General features: G+C 41.6%; 1 protein-coding gene across 1 annotated transcript in view; it reads left to right on the top strand.

Annotated features, from left to right (window-relative positions):
- The window catches only part of dlgap4b (discs, large (Drosophila) homolog-associated protein 4b), a 115,248-nt gene that overhangs the window by 19,078 nt on the left and 74,682 nt on the right, over positions 1 to 21,488 (top strand). The gene's annotated exons all lie outside the window — the stretch shown is intronic.

Raw genomic sequence — 21,488 nt, 5'->3', positions numbered from 1 at the left:
TCTATATCTATTACAGAGACATTTAATTGGTAGTTGAGGTCTGAAGGGATTCAGATTATGGCATATCGATCAGCTGGTATGCTGCAGCACCAAACTGTCATGTGTTATTCTCAGTCTCTCTCTGCTCATGTGGCTCCATGCTAGCCCTGCTCTGCTCACTCGGTCCTCTCAACTCTTCCTTACAGCTGTTCCTACTCCATTCTCTTCACACCCTCTCTGCCGAGTGCACTCCGACGCTCTTTATCAATGGCGATGCAGAGACAGAGTTGCCTCTATTCAACTCGTCCTCCGCAGTCAGCTGTTAAAAAATGCTGTTTGTTTCAGTCCGGCTGCTTTTTATCGTTCTTTGGCACGGGCGAGCCGCCGCAAGCGTTTGTACGTGCTCACACAAAACGCAAGTAAGTCCCCGCTCTTTTCTGTTTCGTGCACAGAGATTCCATATGTGTGGCTTAAACCGCCTTTTAAAGTCTTTACTCCTCTGATGTGTAGCGGAGCGGAGGCAGACAGGGAACCCAAACAGCTTGGTCCTCAGGAGTGCAGTGAACGCACAGTTTGTTAATGAGACGCACAGCAGGAGGGATTGGGCGCGCTGGTGGGCAGGCAGAGATGCAGAGGTACAAGAGAGACGAGCCAAAATGAGGTCGGGAGCAGGCGAGACCATCGGAGTTCACAGACGAGAGGAACACGGCACCGAGGACTCGACTTGGTGCATAAACACAAGACACAGCGAGCTGGCAGCTTCCGAACAGAAGCCCAGAGCTTATTTACACAGAAGCTGTGGAGATTCTGACGGGGAACAGGTGGGACTCATGAGGAGAGGGAGGAACTGAGGAGCGCACGAGGCAGAGGGATCTGGAACGAGAGGAACGTCGGTGAAGATCCAGCCAAACACATTCAGTGTCCATCTGGACTCAGAACGCGGAGTCGAAAGGACAGGGACGCATCAAACATTAAGCTAAATACTGAACAGACAAAGATATTTGAAAACATTTTAAGAGTGGATAAAGCCAGAGGAGACGAGGCGAGGTGGGGAAGACAGACTAAAGTTGAGCTCATTCAAGTTTTTCCGGAAAAATACAACTTTCTGAAATGCTGCTACTGCACATGTGCACCACGATCTTGGTAAATAGTTCTGCACAAGGGCAATAACAATGTTTTTCTACAGAGAGTCATGAGTCCAGATTCTCCTGAGACTTGGTCGCTGTAATTGCAATCCAACTTCATCCTCTGTCCTTGCGAACGTCCGTGTACTCGCCATTGTTAATTCTTATGCCACTCTGTTCTCTGTTTGCGAGTGTGTGGCTTCATTACAAAAGCAATCTCCATCATTTTCAGCATTTCTGTCATTCTTTGTGTAAACAGACATCATTTTCAAGACGTTGTCGTATAAATGCAAAGCCTCCATGAATCAAAGACTATGTGCTTTAACTTGAAATGTTGTCACATAAATGGAGCCGTGATCTTCAGACCAGGATTAATCGGCTTTAAAGACTCCGTTCTGCTTTTGCAATTTCAAGCTTCACTGATCAATATTATGGTCTGACAATGAATAATGCTTTTAGTATTGCCCTTCAGTTTAATTTCATTTTCCTTCCCCATATCTTCAATCTTGTAATTCATTCTCACTTCTCTCTTTACTGTATTTACAAAGTAAACCAGCTCTGAATGTGTACCACTGATGCTTAATTAGCAATTAGGAAAAAGTCAGATATTGCCATCAGGTGTTTGTTGCAAAACAAAATTACATTTACAAGTGTGTTGAATGTTAAACCTGCATTCATCAAGTTGACACTGGCTCGACTTTATGAAATAGTAGGAAATCAATATGTTTACAGCAGACTTCATACCTTTCTAATGAAGTGGTAAAAAAATGAATTAAGTACATTTTTAATCAGGTTTGTGTGCCTTCCTTTCAACAAAAGGGGGCCACCCATTCCTTGTTTTTCTGTTTTTCAGTGGTTATTTATTCAGTTGTCATGAGTCAAGTTTACTGTATATCTTATTTAGGCTCTACAATTTTTGGGGTCTGTAAGAAATAAAAAGATTAAAAAAAAAAAGTACAGTTTAAAGAAATGCCAGAAATATCTATTGCACTTCCCGGAATCCTGCTTGAAGAGATTTCCCTCCTCTGCAGAGTCCTACCTCCAACTTCAAAACCCTCCACCTCATTAATATACACTGTACATACGAGAGGCAGCCGAGACGTTGGATTCATTCCTCAGTTTATCAGCCAGCCGGTGGAAGAGGAGAGATAATGTCTTATATTTAAGCTTTTCTTTTACAGATGGATCCGGTTGGAATTTAAGTTAAGGATCTGTTGTCTGCCTCAGAATCTGAATTGAAACTCAGCAGCTTACTCACATGTTTTTTGCACCTGAGGGAGGTAATAAGGTGGCAGGAAGTGCAATGTCTTCCTGAAATAGTTCACCAAGAGTCAATCCGAGCAATGGTTTAATCACATTCATTCATTTCTTGTTTCTTTTTTTCTTTCCAGCATGTCCCAGTAGTTGTTATATACTGCAACATCCTCGTGTCGCCTCTCCTGCAGCTTCTCTCCCTGCACTGAGAGCACTTTTAGCTGAAGTCTCCTTAATTCAGTGTAAAAATGTTACAGATGTCATGTGAAGCATTCAGCCCCAAAATGTAACGCATCCACATTCCGTTTGGAGTGAATGCCCAGAGAAAGTAGGATGGCCCTAATTTTGACAGGCAGCTGTGAAAGTCCGCGCCCACGGCTGTGTGAGTGACGCATTTCAGGCCTGATTGAATCTCGCAGACTCAACAACCAAAGGCCAGAAAATCTGTCAGTATAAAAAGCCTGCTTGGTGTTTCTGCTAAATCAGTATTTCAGCCCTGCCTTATATAATTGATTTCCTTCTTTAATGTTATTGACGAATGTGTTTATATTTTTCGGAGCTGCTCGTCCATTCGGAGTAAGGTCATTAACAATAGTCTGAAGTGAAAAATTTACATAAATCTCCAACATGGAGAATATTTTTTCAATTTTAAGTTTTTTTTGTTTCAATGTTCAAACATAAGCCTGTAATCAGCTCACACTGCTAAAATTATAGTAATAGGATGCTTTTGTAAAAACCCCACTTGTTGCTTGCATTTGGTTAAATGACACTGATGAGACTGTAAAACAAAATAAAAAGTGTCACTATCATTGTGCTACTTAGATGCTTGTATTATCAGATACCAGGTAAACCTGTCATAACTGTTACGAATATGGTTTACCACTAAAATGTAATTTATGATTTTAAATGGTCTCTAATGACATTTCTTTAAAAAACAAGCGTTTTGAAAAGTAACCCCCCCAATGATCCAGTGATCCAGGCTTTGCAGCTAGTGATGGGAGGATCAAGATTCCAGTTTCACGGTCTGTCTGTAACATCATGAATCAGACTTTGTTCTTAACGATAGCATCTAATACGTGCTTTTAAATTCACTTTCACCCATCCTGATAATAATGATGAATTTTTCAAACCAGTGTTCTATAAATAAAGTTGATGATGGTGATCGATAGCTCCGTGTGTGACAGAACAAATTTTGGGTTTCTAAAAGAAACAGATAATAAACCAGGGGGAGAGAGAGAGAAATATGGAGTGAGGCAATATTATAGTAATCCAGAGCAGACTGTTGGGACGATGAGTCAGAGAAAATAGGCTGCGCGGTCAAGCTGGCTTCACACCATTGGTTTTTTTCATCGTCTCGCTTTCTGTTAACCCCCTCCCCCCCACTCTTCATAAGCTTCACCTCGCCAAATGCTGTCTCCATGGCAATTCATATGGGTCTCTTTGGCAAGGTCACCTTTGGCCGGAAGAGAGAGAAAGTCGCCCAAAGGAGAAACAGAAAGCCTTGAAGAAACGGAGAATAATGTTGAAGTTTGCAAACAACAGAAAGCCCTGCGACTGGAAAGCAGAAAATGAAGGGTGGGAAAATAAAGGGTTTGGTTGTGGGGGGAGATATGTCAGGGGAGATGGAGGAAGATAGTGAAAAACAACAGAAAGGAAGAGCTAGAGGGGGGGAGGGGTGCATAAACAAATGGTGTCATTAGACATTCTGCAGCATCGCCAGTGAACGGCGTGTAGGAAAAGCTCAAGACTGCTCACTTCACATATGCACTTTTGGGCCGAAGCTCCAGATCACCTGGAAGCGAATCACCAGATGCTCGTGAAGAAGCCAGCTGGCAGTTGGGATAACGCAGACTTCACTCATACACACACTAATTCATTTCTCCTCGTTTGCCTCACTCTGCTTCGCCTCCATCTGCCGTGGCGCTCCCGTAGTGAAAGTTCACCTGCGCCGCCGCTACCTGGCTGCGCCCCCCCGCCCCCCCCCCACACAGAGCGTGCAGGAGGCGGCCTTCGCCTGGGGACATCAATATTTCAGGCACTCTCAGCACTCTCGCTCTTGGGGGTACATGGGTGGCTCAGAGCCCAGGGGGGAGGTGCTGACGGAGAGACGGGGATGCTGGGAGAAGATAGGAGCCGGAGACCGACAGAGGACACAGAGTGCAGTACGAAGGATGACAGAGTACAGAGTACAGAGGGGGAATTGATAAAATGACAAAATGATTCTGGGACTTTCCTCCATTGAATGAGGAGATCCAAAAGAGCGCTGAGTAGAGATGGGCTGAGAGGAGTTAAAGAGTATACATATTGTTACCACATAGTCTTTGGGCTAATGGCTGCTGGATTTGCCAGGATTGCATATGTGGATGCTGCATGGCAGGCTGAATCTTGAAAAGAAGGCAGAGCAACAGAGAGAAATAATTGCATTGATAGTAACGATCTGTGTTTTTATGACTTTGAAAATCCATTTGTTTGAGGGCAACATTAAGCAGTTAATTACCTCTTGTTAACAAGGCCGTCACATTGAAGGAGAGATGAAAGCGTGAAAGGGAAACGCTAGCGAGAGGCGGAGGAGTCTATAAATGCTGGACCCTCGAATTGAGAGAAGGATCAGATGCACATGCCTGCTCCATCTCGCTCCTCCTGCTCCCTCTTCCGTCTCACCCTCTTGTCCTTTTGTCTGTGTGAAAGGACTGCAGAAGACAACTGTTGCTACGACTACAGCTGTTGCCTCGACGGTGGTCATTAGGGGTTGTTACCGATGCAAGGAGGGTCCCGAGGGCAATCACAGCGGAGACTCTGCCGCCACAGTCAAGACTGATATCCAATCGCATTGTTTCAGGGTGTTTTGTCAAATTAATCATCACAGTGAGTTGCCCTCACCGAGCCAATGCGACGTCAACACTGATCGAGGATGAAGCTCGGTCTCGTATGTACATTACGTACTCAGACTCCGGGGCCCCACGGTGGGTGGTGCAGTGGTTAATGCTCTCTGGCCTCCCCCTTTGTGTGGACCCCAGTTTCCTCCCACAGTCCAAAACATGCATTCAAATGCAAGTCGGTCTCTAAAAAGTTTGTGTGTGTGTTTGTGTGTCTCTCTGTGTTTTCTGTTTGATGGACTGACATCCTGTCCGGGGTGTAAACTGCCTTCATCCAGTGTCAGCTGGGATCAGTTCCAGCATCCCACATCCCAAAGGTGATTAAAGCCGTACTGAAGATGGGTGGATGAAAACTCACTCTCACATACAATTTATTACTGTTTATTATAAGTCTGATTGCAGTCAACCATGACACAAATGCTCAGGTACATTACGTCAAGTTAAGGTACATAATGTACTGGCAGTATTTTCTACCAAGAATGAGGGGAGTTTTAAACAATTTAAGAGGCAGTTTTGAAGATTAATGTTCAGTTCCGGTTGTAGTGGGCCACACTCCTGTAGGTTGTCATGCTCTCCCTGCTACTACACCAGTGAGTGTGAGGAGAGGCCTGTTATCAGGCTTTCTACAGACCTTGACACTGACACAGTCATTAGTTTTGGTGCATTGGTGTGAGAAAAGGATGAAAGAGGGAAGGAAGTAGGTGTTTGGGAATCCGGATCCAACATTAACAAATTAACAAACACGTACAGATTGTGTTGAAGTTCACCTTTGTGAGGCCACAAGGATTATTATTGCAACAACACATCATCAGTAGGGTAAAACTAACCTGTCTCATGACTAATCCCAGCTCACGTTCCCTATTAGTGGGTGAACAATCCAACGCTTGGTGGATTCTGCTTCACAATGATAGGAAGAGCCGACATCAAAGGATCAGAAAGCGACATCGCTATGACCGCTCGGCCGCCACAAGCCAGTTATCCCTGTGGTAACTTTTCTGACACCTCCTGCTTAAAACCCAAAAAGTCAGCAGGATGGTGAGGCCCCGCGTTCACGGTCTGTACTCATACTGAAAATCAAGATCAAGCGAGCGTTCGCCCTCCTGCTCTACCGGAGGTTTCTGTCCTCCCTGACCTCGCCTTAGAACACCGGCGTTACCGTTTGACAGGTGTACCGCCCCAGCAGATGATCCGAGAACAAAGCCTGTCCAGAGGTTTTGACTTTAGTCTCTTAATTACAGGCACATTTTGGTGTGATGTTGGCTTAAACTCAGAGAGTACTCTCTCATATCACCCTAAAAGCCACTTACACCATTACACGTTGATCTTTTATATGACAGTGCGGTAAAATATTAACTGCACTGTGTTCACTTCTCTTTTATTGCCTTTTTTATTTGCTGGAGTTTCTTTTTTTCGTTATTTTAATGTCATTAAAAACATGTCAGTGTTACTTCATGCACTTGCATTTATCAGTCCTGGTGCTGTACGGGAAAAGAATCCTGGACTGAAAATGGCAGCGGCACTTGCTGATTTGAATTCGGTGCAAGCTCGAGTCTATAGTCTGAGACTCATTATTGGATGTGCCAATCCATATAACAGCTCACATTAGTTGGCTTTATTTCTAATCTTTCTTTTGAACATCTTCAACAAAATCCCCTGCTTCTGGTGTCGCATTCCATTGTGTGTTGAATCATTTTAGGACTTTACTACTTTATTTACTGCTTGAATATTTGTCAGCAGTGGTGGACTAGTTAAAAAGTATGCCAGCACCACATAACTTATAGAGGACAAGAAGTAGAGCAGGAAGTAGAACGAGAAAGTAGCACTCACAGAGCAACGCTGAACTGAAGCGAGCCTCTCGCAGTCTTCCCCCTGGGACACGGCTCCAGCTCCACTATAAAAATGACCAGCGAGATAGAGAGGCCTTCTCACTGGTCCTGTGATAAAAATCAATGGACGAATGAGCTCTCTGTCACCTCTCACCCGATATATATGTCATCACAGAGTAAAGAAAGTGTGGGTTTCTAGCCCAACATGAGTTTTAATGACCACACAGTCGCCCAGTGGGGAATTTCCAACATATTGCATTACTAATCGGCTTATTGTGCCATCGAGAAGTCTGCAAATATGAGTTTCAGAGAAGCTGTCACCACTTCTGTAAACAGAGAAGCAGATAAAATATCCGTCTTTGGAAGGTGTGGTGTCTGTTTAGCTCTATCAAAGGCTTCACCTGGTCATGACCCGTCGTCCTGGCTCTTGGCGACATGTTACCTTTGAGCGCCCCTGCGGAGGTCACCATCCCGTCGCTGCCCAAAGAGGACAAAAGACATGGTGTAAATGCTCCACGTCTAAAGTGGACTCGGGGCACCGCAACAGGGATTCCACCAGGAAAGGATTTGCAATGTGCAGATATGTGATGCTACTGTATAATTGTGTCTAAGTCTGCACTGAAAACACAGGGAGGGATATGATGGCATGCTGAGTAATTTAAAAATAGGCTTTCTGCACCAGTCTCTCAGTGGGATTGTCTCTGTTGGCTTTATACTTTTTTGTAAGATGTGTGTAAAAGGAGCAGGATTAAGGAAGGGAGGAATGTTGATTGTTGATTTACAAAGCAGCTTCCTCGCTCAGATCAAAGCAGGATTGTGAGCGATCCAGGCTGAGTGTTGGCTGGAAGATAGACGAAGAATAAAAATCAGACAGATGAAAAGAGATGGGTGCATTGGGTTTATACGGAGACAATTAGACAAGGGTGGCAAAACAAAACGTTGGCGGGCTAACAGAAAGAGAAAGGAGAGATGAATGGGAGATGACAGAGACCAGGGGCTGATGTGCAGCAGAGAAGTCTGTGTGGTCTGCTAGTGAAACGCTCAGATCTGGCTCAGAGTGGCTGCCTCAGACAGCTGAAAGTGTGTCACAGGAAAGCTAGGCTAATGCGCCAGGCTAATGGTGCTACAGTGGGTCTTTGTTGCATTCAGGTCTTTCCCCGGTTTGCTTTTACTGTTAGTGGTAGAGCAACCAAAACAGCATGAGCCACAATAAAGAGTTTAGGCTGCACATGGGTAAACCAGGCCTGTGGTCCTGATGGATGCGTGCTCATTGTTAGCCACTGTAGACAATTTTTTTTTTTTTTAATCCTCAAATGATCCTAAAAGCAACAGATGCTGGCAAGAAGCCAAACTTCAGAACACCAAAGCTATGTGAACTTTCCAGGATCGATACGATATTGAATGAACAAATGAACTCGATATATTCAGAGGCTCAAAGCTAACACCGGCTCGCTAATGTGTCACCTGCCTGTTCAGACTGCAGAGTAAAATGAAAGATAAGATAGCAAATTTCTCATCTGAATGACTTTTGATATTTGAATGCGATATTATTAAAAAATATTTAGTAACATTCGACTGCTGAGAGTGATCACACCGTTTGTTGGAAGGTTTCCAAAATGAATAGTATGAGACCGAATAACTGACACTTTGGCTGATTTATCCGGATATTGATTTGACTGATCGTCAAAGTCTTTAAAAGATTTGGCAGGAAGTTTGGTTCTCCAGTTGGTCCTGAAGAGGAGTATTATTGGCAGGATGACTACATCTTGAGATGATGTAACTTCTTCCTGTTTACATAGTTGATTGCTTCTTTTGGACATCATTACAAATGCTTCCTTTTGTTCCAGGAGCCTTTGTAAAGGAGACATAATGGATATGACAGGTGCAGGGCTATATGTTATAACTTCATCTATCTGCCATCCTACTTTATCTTTTATCTATGTAGCTAACCTCTGTTGATTTTGGTTGAAGACAGAATACACCCTGAACCATTTCCACAAACACAAAGACACAGACAACCACATGTAGACTCACATTCATACCTATAGTCACATGTTTCTGGACCAGGTAGAGAATTCCAATGCAAACACAGTGAGAACATGGAAACTCCACACAGAACGGACTTTAATCTCAGGAGTAGTAAGCATTAAACCACTGTGTTCTGGTATAAACCACTTCTTTGAAAACAAATACTCATTAGCTTTTGGAAGTGGGACACAACCTTAGTAATGGATTTACAAAGAGTTGAAACAACGCAGTCCTGCACTGCTTTTCTTTTTCTCTTCATCAGCACTTCTTCTAGGTTTTCGATGCTTTCCAGCCTGGAATTATTCCAGATAGTTCAATTGTTTATTCCAGCTTCAGCTGCCCGGGCTTCATGTGCAGCATGAAAAAAATCCAGCTCACCCAGGCAGAGTTTGCACCAAAACATCACTACTGCTTAAAAAAAAAAAACTTGGAAAGCTGCAGTATGTGTTAAAAGCTGATGTTGACAAAATTCTGGCCCTGCAAGATGATCGTCTCTGTCTTGTTTATGCCGCTTGTATTATCAGTCTAAAAAAAAAAAGTCCTCATTACTGCCTCAGTTTCATGAATGCTGCAGACACATTCGATTATCGCCGCAGGCTGTCAGTTATGCTTCAGGCATCGCTTTTCGTCTCTGCAGTGGTTGTTGCATTGGATGTTTCTCCTTTGGGAAAAAAGATGGAATCATGATGAATTGTAATTTTGGAATTGGTACTTGATTGTGAAAATACACACACAAGCAGGTTCATGTGCAAAAAAGTTATCATGATGATGGTATGTACGCTCATTCATTCTTATGCAAATATAATTACAGGAGAAAAACTGCACATACACACACACACACACTGACAGGTCAAACCTCTGACCTACGGCTAATGAAACATGAACCCAGTGGGAAAGGCCCGAATTAAGCTTCAGACATGATATGAGATCAGACATTTAGCCTTCATTGTAGACTGGAAAGCCTCAGTCGCTGTCACTCCAATCATCAAGCACAGGTAGAGGTGAAGGTCAGTTAAGGTTAGTGATCAATCCTGCCACTGCGGTGCACACCAGTATCTGTTTAGAGATCATCACACATTCACATCCTGTGGAGGAAGATGAGTCAAACAACTGCTGACAGTGCAGCGTCCTCCTTATATTAATGCCCCTTTAAAAAAAAAAAAAACATTACAAGACAGGAGTTTTAAATCTTCTGCCTCATATCTGCTCAGGATCAGATAAAACCAAGGCTATAAATAAAGTCCTCTGCAAATATCAAATGGCATCCATATAAAAGAGGGTAAGCGTTCATAAACACTTGTTTGGGAACAAGAATATCTGATGTCTGTCACTTCAAAAAGGCCTTTTATTAAAATGCTGTGTTGAGTTTACATCGATTCTATGGGCTGTTAACCTGTGTAAATGATACAAAAGACAAGGACGGTCTTGCCATAATACCTCTGAGATCTTCTACTGAGCGATCCATCCATCCGTCCATCTTATATACAGCTTCATCCAGCTCAGGGTCACAGTGTGCTGGAGCTGATCCCAGCTGGGAGTAGCTGAAGGCAGCGCAGACACACAGAGTCAGGCAGTCAAACTGGTAATTAAACTGGTCACCAGTTAGCCTCAGAAGCATGTGTTCAGACTCTGGGAGGAAACCAGAGCACTAGGAGAAAACCCGAGGCGAAAGGGGAAAAGATGCAAACTCCACAGAGAAAGACTCCAACCAGAGATTAATTAACAGGACAGTTAATAAACGTGTTTTGAAGCTAAAAATTTGAAATATATTTTGACTTATCTTTCATCTGTATTGTGGATTTAATGTCTTGTGATCAAAATATTCTTGGGAAAACAACAAAAAGAAAAGATGAAGGGCTTTAAGTCCAGGACTTTCCAAGACTGGGGTCACATATGAAACCACAGCTAAACATCAAGTATTTCTATGTCATGTCTTTGGTAAAGTAAAGCAGCATGTGCTTTTAAAATGATTTGTTGGTGAATTGAGTGTATTTGTTGCCTGAACTGATCTGGCAAGGTGAACATTGCATTTATTATCTCTATTATCTCACTGAGTAGCAACCACCATTCATGAAAGGTGTCAGTAAGCGCTTGATGAAGGTTAACCGTGCTGTATCTGCTATCCCGCGACCTGAAAACAGTCTGACTGGGCTGAAGTCATTCAAAGCTGGAGGTTAAGACCGGCTACAGTGACTGTGTAAAGCAGTGGAGTATTCAGTTGCTCCCATTTCACTATTATGATCATGATGCAGACTCAACAAAGGTCAGACCTTCAGTTGCTTACAGGTGAATTTACTCAGATCCCTTTAGTTGCACGTGGCTGCTCTCAATTCTTTCACCTTTTGAAACTCATCACACGAGTGACTATGAAGCTGTTTCACCAGCTTTTGTTCAGACGGGTAACCCGATGCAGCCATGTGTAATCAGATCAGAAAATAGCTTCTCAATAATAGAAGCTGTCCTGAGCTGTGGTGGAGTTAAACCTGCTCATCCTCTTGAGAATATCATCTAATATTTTTGCTCGTATTGCACAGACATTTGTCATGAGACATAGTTTTTCTGCTCTGAGCCGTGCCAGACTGTTCTGAACATTGTCGATAATATCTAATGACAGGGTGAAGCAGAAAATGTGGGTCTGTTTTGTCTTGTCTGTTGGAATTTCAACCCCAGATTGTTCCTCACTGCGTGTTTGTTTCTATTAAAACACACCATATCATATTGAGCTTGTGTTGCATTGTTTGTGCGACACATTTTCTGAGAGGAGGTGTGATCCAGATTAACCACCTTCTGTGAATATCTCACAAATTCTATAAGATAGTTTAATTGCAGTGTTACGATTTTAGTGAGCAACATTCAAACCTCATATTGTATAAGTGGAAAGAATATCTCTGTGGATCGAAGATGTGACTTCCTGGAGTTGTGCTGCCTCACGAAGCATTTTTCTAATCTAATCTATGGTTTTTAATTGAAAAGTTTTATCTCACAAGATGTGGCATTTTCGTATCTCAACAAGTTTTTAATTGATTTCCCAAATAAATGAAAACGTCGTCAAGACAATTACCAGTTTGGAGGACATAAGAAACACATTGAGGCAGGACTGTAATAATGTACATCTTCAAATATCCAATCCAGAAAATCCAACTGACAAAGCATTCATAAGCATTTTCCCATTACAGAAGTTTACACAGTGTGTGTGTTTCTCGCAGATAAAACGATTGTTCATCGTTCTTTTCTTCCAGGATTGCTGCTCCCGGAGTCTCCTCTTCTCTGAAATAAGGCCGCCAAACCTTCCTCCTGAGCTATAAGGTACAGTACATTTATCCCCCTTCAGCCCTCAGGATGCTGATTTTCTGTCTCGCTTTAATATATTCTGTAATATGTTCTACTGGGAATAGAGAGTCAGTGCTAATGCGGGAAAGTCCTGCCGGACGTCGCTGCTGGATGTGTGGAAGCCGCTCAAACCACCAGGAGAATTAGCTCATGAGCCGGAGAAAGACGGAACGCCTTGACCTTGTCTCGGCTGAACCGGGAGAGATCCTGAAGGCATTTACTCTCAGCGTGGTTGTCAGACAGGGGGGGGGGGAAAAAAAAAGTAGCTATTGGAGGCAGAACTTGTTGTCCTATGTGCACGCAAATAAATCTCAGAGGGCTCTTTATTGCTGAGGCCAACAACTGATCAGAATCGAAATGTCAGTGTATTTGATGTTGGGTAGCTCAAATGTATCACGAGTACAGTAAAGTGTGCCAGTGTTGTGATGCCGGTTGGACGAGGGGGCATGTTTTGTCATGCAGACACTCGCGCAGCGTTGCCCACGAGCGGCGGGCTCTTGATGGAAGATCGCCCGCCGCGGCGCGCGGCATCGTGAGTGTCCTCGCTCTCGCGGGGCTTCCCCGAGGTGCCGCGCTGGACTCGCCATTTCACACCGGATTAATTTCATTCTGAGCAGAAATCTCCTCCGCGCTGCTATCTATAGAAGCAAACTGCCAGTCATGATGCGGCGGCGCACACACGAGCCCTTCTCTGCAGAGGTAGACATGCAAAGTGTGAGCAGCTTTATTTTTCTGAGGCTGGTTGTTGTGTTTCAAATATTAGGTTTGATTTTTTTTTTTTTTTTTTCTTTAAAGCCTTCAAGAGAACAAGAAAAGATGTTTGGATTACCTGTGACCGCGTGCCTTGCTTCACTGCCACTGACATCAATATTTTCTTTTTTTCCTGGTTTTTGTACTGAAAGAAACAAATCAATATCCTCTCTGAAGATCTTGCATTAGTGATATTTTTCTCCCTTTGCTGCATTGAGCTGTTCCACTCGCATGGAAAAACAGTCACCCATTCATCAGAGCACGCTGATGAAAAGGTGGAAAGTTAAAAGTGTGACTCTTTTACAGTCTTTCAGACCCAAACGAAGAGCATTTCAACAAATACAAATATCGACTGAATCGATATTGCCTAAAATAAAACAGGGGAGAAATCACATCGCTGAACATGAACCCCTAAATGAAACACAAAATCACTTTTTGGCCTTGTTGGCCAGATATCCATTTATGTCTATGGTAGTTTTACGAAAATAAATAAATAAAACTAAAATGAATTGATCTTCTATGTTGTGTCAGTGAATGCAGGATCTTAACCTGCAACATTTTTATCAGTTTTAGATTATGGAGACCTGCTGTACATGAATGCCTCAGCTCAATGTCTTCGGAAGATTGACACTGTTTATCATGCATCATTGAGGTTTATTACCAACTGTAGAGCTTTGACTCATCATTGTGATTTGTATTGTCGTGTGGGATGGCCGCCCTTGTCCACCAGGAGGTTGGGACATTGGTACATTTTTATCTACAAGGCCATGCTTGGTCTACTGCCCTCCTACATATGCAACTTAATCACACAAAGAAGTGTTGATTCTTACGGCTTGCGTTCAAATGATCATTTGTTGCTCTGTGTTCCTTTTGCAAGAACAGAACTGGGGAAAAGAGCTTTCATTCACTCTGCTCCCACTACATGGAATACGTTACAGAAAAACTGGAGATTAACTGAGCTTATCCCATTGAACAAATTCAAAGCCAGACTGAAAGCACTTGAAATGGACTCTTTAAATTGTAATTGTTTTATGTAATTTGTTATGGATTTTTTTTTGATGCTTTTATTGCAACAGTTGTAACTTTGCTGCCTCTTGGCCAGGACTCCCTTGAAAAAGAGGTTTTTAATCTCAATGGGATTCTCCTGGTTAAATAAAGGTTAAATAAAATAAAAATAAAATAACCCATTAAAACATTATGGCTTTCTACAATGAGTGATGCTTTTCAAAGATCCCAACACACATGTTCTCAGCAAAGGGATTATTTATAGTTCTTTTTTCCTCGTAATGATTTGAAAACTCACCAACAGGAAGCATTAACTATCACACTGAATAGGTCAGCCCCAAGGAACGGCCATTAGTAGGTCACGGTCCTCCATGATATATTGTTACAGGGATCATCTCCACCTATTAATCTGGTGCCACAGATTACACATGTTTGGCTTTGTCATCATATAAACAATATTATTGGTTAAGACTTGATTGCCCAGTGGGTTACAGTCTTACAGTGAGTGCAAACATGTTCAATAAATAGAATTTGTGTTTGTTTTTTGCTCATCAGTTAGATTTGTTTGTAGAATGGTTTCCACACTTTAACTTTTGCTGTTTTGAAAAGCTTTCACTGTTTTATCACCGTCCGTATCTTTGGGATTTGTTGTGATCCACATAGGACAAATTAGAAAGAGCACTTAATTTTTTATCAAAAACTGAATGTGTCTTTGTCGTTTTTTTTTTTTTTTTTTTTTTTTTTTTTATAATTTTATTTATGCATTTTCAATACAAATTTACATATTAACTGTGTACCAGACACAAAATGACTCCCCCCCCAAACTTAGAAAACCCCCACTTACCCTAATCCCTCCAAAAGCAAAGAAAAAAAAAAAAAAAAAAAAAAAAGGGCAAAACAGACATACCCGCAACATTTATACTGTACGTGTTGAAGTAACCAGGAAATGAAGGTACAAAATGAATTCGATATAATTTAGAAATATAAGTGAAAATAACATTAAAATGTAGAACTCTGCCATGGTGATGTTGTTCCTGTTATATTTCACTGTGGTAAGCTAACTAATTTAAAAGACTCTATATACCTTAGGAAGGGCCGCCATGTTTTTTCAAATTTTTCCATTGAACCAGCAAGTGTACACCTCATCCTTTCTAGATGTAAATACTGCATTACATCAATCATCCACTGGCTATGTGTGGGGGAGGATACATCCTTCCATCTACATAGAATGAGACGACGCGCCATTAAAGATGCAAATGCCACAACCCGTGAGACATATTTTGGACAAGTCTGTCCAGGAGGCAGCACTCCAAAGAGCGCAGTCAGAGGGTTGGGAGCAATTTTAACATTGTAAGCGTCAGATAAAGTTTGAAACATCAATGCCCAATAATTAGTGATATTAGGACATGACCAAAATGTATGTATAAGTGAACCAATATCATGTCTGCAACGATTGCACAGTGGATCTGTACCAGGATAGAATTTTGCTAACCTCTCCTTAGAAAAGTGCAACCGATGTACAACTTTAAATTGGAGAAGCCCATGTCGGGCACAGATAGAAGAAGAGTGGACCCTCCGAAGCATCGCCTCCCAGAGATCATGTGTTATATCCATTCCTAGGTCTATTTCCCAATGAGATTTTATAGTATCTAAAGATGGAGGCTGTAAACCAAATAATATATCGTAGATTTTTCTGATTCCCCCCTTTTTATGAGCATCAACCTCTAAGATTTCATCCAAAGCTGATGGTGTCGGTATATTGGGAAAAGAAGGATAATTATTTTTTATAAAATGACGAATTTGTAAATAACGAAAAAAATGTGTTTTAGGGATATTGAAAAGTTGTGATAGCTGTGAAAATGAGGCAAAAATACCTTCTATAAAAAGATCTTTTAATGCTTGTAACCCTTTGCTACTCCAAATTTTAAAAGCAGAATCAGAAGATGGAGGAAACATATGGTTCAAATACACTGGAGCTTTAGATGACATTAAATGTAAGCCAAATTTTTTCCTACACTGCACCAGGATTCTGAGTGAATCGTAGAGTATGGGGTTGGATTTATAATGATGAATTTCTAAAGGAAGGGCTGTAGTCAACAGTGCTGGTAAAGAGGTTTTCCCACTGGCACCCTCCTCAATTTGGACCCAGGAGGGAGTTACATCCGCTGACCAATAAAGCAGGTTCCGTAAATTTGCTGCCCAATAATAATATTGAAAATTTGGCAAGCTCAGACCGCCTGATGATCTTTGCCTTTGCATAAATTCTTTGCGAATTCGTGAAGGTTTGCCGTTCCAGATATAATGTGAAAGAATCTTGTCCAGTAAAAGAAAAAACTTTTTAGGCAGGTAGAGTGGAATGCATTGGAAGAGATACAGGAATTTGGGTAAAACATTCATTTTAATCAAATTAACACGGCCTATCAAGGATAAAGGTAAATTGTTCCATCTTTGTAAATCAGTTTTGGTTTTTTCTAAGAGTGCCATAAAGTTTTCTTTGTAAAGCGATTTAAAATCTTGAGTAACTTTAATGCCTAAATATGTTAGATAATCTGATTTAACCTTAGTTTGGAAATCTGTAAATGAAATATTTTTAGCTTTTAAATTAATGCAAAGCAATTCGCTTTTATGCATATTCAGTTTGTAACCTGAAATTTTGCCAAAATCATCAAAAATGGTAATAGCATGGGGGAAAGAATTCAACGGATCTGATAAATACAGTAATAAATCGTCTGCGTATAAAGATAATTTATGTACCTCGCCTGCCCTATGAATGCCCCTGATATTATTATCTGTTCGCAGTTTGATTGCCAATGGTTCTATTGATAAGGCAAATAGAAGAGGGGATAGGGGACAACCCTGTCTTGTACCGCGGTGGAGTGGGAAATACGAAGAATATGTTGAATTTGTTCTTACACGCGCCATAGGGGATGAGTAAAGTAAATGCACCCATGATATGAATTTAGGACCAAAACCAAACCTGTCAAGGGTATAGAACAAGTAATCCCACTCCACCCGGTCGAATGCCTTTTCGGCATCAAGCGATACAGCCACTTCAGGGGTTGTGTTTGACTGTGTGTATAATATATTAAAAAACCTACGCAAATTGAAAAATCCGTGCCTCCCCTTGATAAATCCAGTTTGATCTAATGATATCAGGGAGGGTAGAAGTTTGTCAAGACGGAGCGCGAGCAGCTTTGATAAAATTTTAAAGTCTACATTTAACAATGATATTGGTCGATAGGAGGTACATTCAAGTGGGTTCTTATTTGGCTTCAGTAACAAAGAGATGTTTGCCTGGCGGAGTGTAGATGGAAGCAACGATACCCCGAAGGATTCTACATACATGTCTCTCAATAAGGGAGCGAGGCTATCTTTAAAAGTTTTAAAAAATTCAACAGGATAGCCATCTGGTCCTGGCGACTTCCCACTTTGCATCGCAACTATTGATAATTTAATCTCCTCTACTGATATTGGCTCCTCCAACTGGTCTCTAAATACCGGTTTCAAAGTCGGCATTGCCAGATTTGTAAAAAAATTATCGAATAGCTGTTGTGATTGTAAGGATTCGGTCTGATACAACGCAGAATAGAATGATTGAAACCTCTCATTGATATCTTTAGGATTTGTAGAGACCTGTCCATTTTGGATTTTTATTTCAGATATTAACTGCGTGGCTTCTGATTTACGTAGCTGATGTGCCAAAAGTTTAGATGATTTTTCCCCATGCTCATACCACAATCCTCTAGATTTCTGAATCATTTGCTCTGCCTGTTGAGTAGTAATCAAATTAAATTCAGTTTGTAGAATCAAACGTTCTTTATATAAATCTGGAGAAGGAGCAACAGAATGCTGGAGGTCCAATTGCGAAATCAAGCCTGTCAATTCAGTAATACGGCTCTGTTTCTGCTTCTTTTTGTGGGAGCAAAATGATATTATCTGGCCTCGTAAGAACGCCTTTAAACTTTCCCAGATTGTACTATACGACACTCCAGGTGTTTTATTTGATTCTAAGAAGATATTAATCTGTTCGGCTATATATTTCACAAATACAGCATCAGACAATAGCAGAGGATTAAGCCTCCATGTGTATACATTAGGTACATTCGGGAAGCAAAGTTCCAAAATTAGGGGGCTGTGATCGGATATAACTATACTCTCATATTTACAGGATGTAACATTTGGAACACATTTTTTGTCGATAAAAAAAATAGTCGATGCGCGAATATGTTTGATGTACTGGTGAAAAGAATGAATAGTGTTTCGTAGAGGGATTAAGGAATCGCCAAACATCTACTACTCCATACGTGTTCAAATAAGATTGTAATGTTTGAGCGGATTTAGAGGTCGAAAGCTGCCTATTAGATGAACGGTCCATCACTGGGTCCAAAACTGTATTTATATCCCCGCCAAGTAACAAATGGTGGGTATTAATTTGGGGTAAAGAATGGAGAAATTTTCTAAAGAAATTCTGATCATCCCAGTTAGGGGCATACACACAGGCCAGAACCAAAGGCACATTAAATAAAGATCCGATTACTATTATAAAACGGCCATTAGGATCAGCTATTGTGTCTGAGACGAATAATGGTGTATTTTTATTTACGAGAATAGCTGTGCCTCTTGCTTTTGCATTAAAATTAGAATGAAAGACCTGACCCACCCAACTTCTCTTTAGCCGTGGTTGAGATAACTTTTTTAGATGTGTTTCTTGTAAAAACGCTATGTTTACTTTGAGCTGTAAAAGATGTGCGAGTACCTTACTGCATTTAATAGGATGGTTCAAACCTTTTACATTCCAACTTATGAAATTAACATGGCATCCATCACCCACAGCAGAAGATCTGTCAGGAGTCACCATGGCATGGTTCAGAGGTGTAAATGTTCCAGTTGGCACATATCATTCCTGTCACTAAAAATACAAAATGAAAGTTAGCGGTTGCATGTACAGATCTGAGGTAGTAACAAAAAACAAACAAAAAAAAAAAAAAAAACATACAAAATACCCTCCACCCCCCTCCCCACAATCCCAGTGTTGTCCTGCTTGACAAACACAACATGCCCGAAGTTCCGTCACTCCAACAGAGAGTCCTCTTCATCTCGTAACAACAAAGTCCCGTTTATAAAGGGGGAAGTAAATAACCTTCACAAATATTGAGCTCTACAAAAGTTAAACAGTCCAGACTCTGTTTTCTTAGACAAAATAGTAAACAAAAGTGAAATAAATTAAAAAAAAAAAAAGAGTAAATAAATGCAAGTAAGAAACAAAAGCAATGATTTTTTTCCCAATTAAATTTGGAATTAGGTAATTGAGAAAAGAAATAATACAAGTAAATTACCATAACTAAACGTTAAAGTGATTAATAATTGTGTGTAAATAAATAGAAATAAAAAAATAGAATAAATATGCCAGTAAACAATACAAAAAAATAACATTTAAAGAAAAATAATAGAAAAATAATAAAGTAAAATAAATTACTATAACTAAATGATAAAGTGATTAATAACTGTGTGTAAACTTAAATGCTTTTTTTACCCTTGAACTTAAACTTATGGCAACATGCTTAAGAGCATTTAAATAGGATCCCTGGCAACCAAAGCTCCTTAGCTCCAGTGATGCTTTATGTACAACATTAATGAGAGCAGCAAAGAAGTAGTGTAAACAAGAAACATTTGCACTTGCTCAGAATACAAACATATGAACATATGAGCAATAACAGTCTACAAAGTCTCCCTTCCAATGCTACTACTATTCATTTCAACCAACTTTTGAGGCAATGTATTCCTTCACTCCCCTAGGATTATCAAATACCTTCGTTTCCCCGTCCCATGACACCCGCAGCCGTGCCGGGTAGAGGAGACCGTATCGCACTCCTTCTTTCCCTCGTAGTAGTGCTTTCACTTCATTGAAGGCTGTGCGGAGTCTATTCAGATCCGCACTGAAATCTGGAAAGATGAGGAGCTGTTTTCCGCGAAACTCCAGTCGTCCTTTCTCCCTGGCCAGACGCTGAATCCGCTCCTTCTCTTGGTAGTAATGGAAGCGGACGATGAATGGTCGCGGTCGCGCTCCAGCCGGTGGTGGTGCAGCCGAGGTCCGGTGCGCTCTGTCCAGGACCGGAGGTTTCTCCAATCCATCAGGGCCGCCAAGCACTTCGTGTAGCAACTCCGCCACAAATTTGGTCGGATTCCCCTTCTCAAGCCCCTCGCTTATGTTTAAGAGGCGTAGGTTACATCGCCTCCCCCGGTTCTCGATGTCATCCAACTTTAACACAAGCTTGTCATACTTGTTGCTCAGCTCCGTGTATGTCGCCTCAGTAGCCTCCATTCGCGCGCTTAGCTCGGAAAGTTCTTGGCTGTGGTCCCGGAGCTTATTAGTACACTCGTCAAGTACCTTGTGAATGGGTGAAATAGCACGGCTGATTTCTTGCCTCAATCCATCGTTTTCCTCTTTGATGACTTCTTTCACGATGTCACGGAAAGCCTGCAGCATGTTAGCATCGATGGTACTTTTCCCAGCCTCCGAGACGGGGGAGCTAGCTTGAGCGTTAGCTTTGTTAGCCTCCGACATGCTAGCTTGAGTTTTCGGTACTTTCGGAGGCATTTTCTCAAGAATGGTGCTCAGAAACAGATGCTGGTGTCAGTAATCTTCCCGCGGTCACTGTGAGCACAGTGGTTGAAATTAATTGTGTCGGTTATTAAGTATTTTGAGAAGAATTTCGGGACCCCGTAGTTCGCACGTCTATCGCATAGCGCGCCCCTAGCGGTCTCCCCGTCTTTGTCGTTTTTTAACAAGTTTCAAGGTAACTTTGCTTGCAGGGACGGACCATCTGGTGGGGGGTCGAGACCCCTGCGAGACTTTAAGTTCCTTGTGTTTTGCCAGTGGAGGATTAGAAGGTTCATTTTTTTAATTAAAAGGTGAAGTTCTGCAAAGTCACTGATCCTGATGCTTTTTGGCATTATACCAAGAGAAACAAAACTGAGCATTTTATTGAATATGTTTTAATTTTGTCATTTTACACACAATCACTGGCTGTACTGATTTACACCACACCCTATTTCTGTGCCTCCCTGCCCACCCTGAAGTGCCCTCCCAGGATTTGAACAGCGCATCTGTTAATTAATCGCCCAGATGTTCTCGGCAGCGCTGTTAATTGCTGTTTGCATGGTGAGAATTTTCCACAAATTAATTACCTGACGACCGATTGCACATTGTGTGTTATGTCATTTAGACATGAAATAGCTGTGCTCATTTTGAGGCATTGTGTGTGTGTGTGTGTGTGTGTGTGTGTGTGTGTGTGTGTGTGTGTGTGTGTGTGTGT

This window comes from Salarias fasciatus, chromosome 5 (genome assembly GCF_902148845.1).
Source record: "Salarias fasciatus chromosome 5, fSalaFa1.1, whole genome shotgun sequence".
NCBI classification, from domain to species: Eukaryota; Metazoa; Chordata; class Actinopteri; order Blenniiformes; family Blenniidae; genus Salarias; species Salarias fasciatus.
Note: the sequence above shows the minus strand (reverse complement) of the source record. Positions and strands in the feature narration are given on the sequence as shown.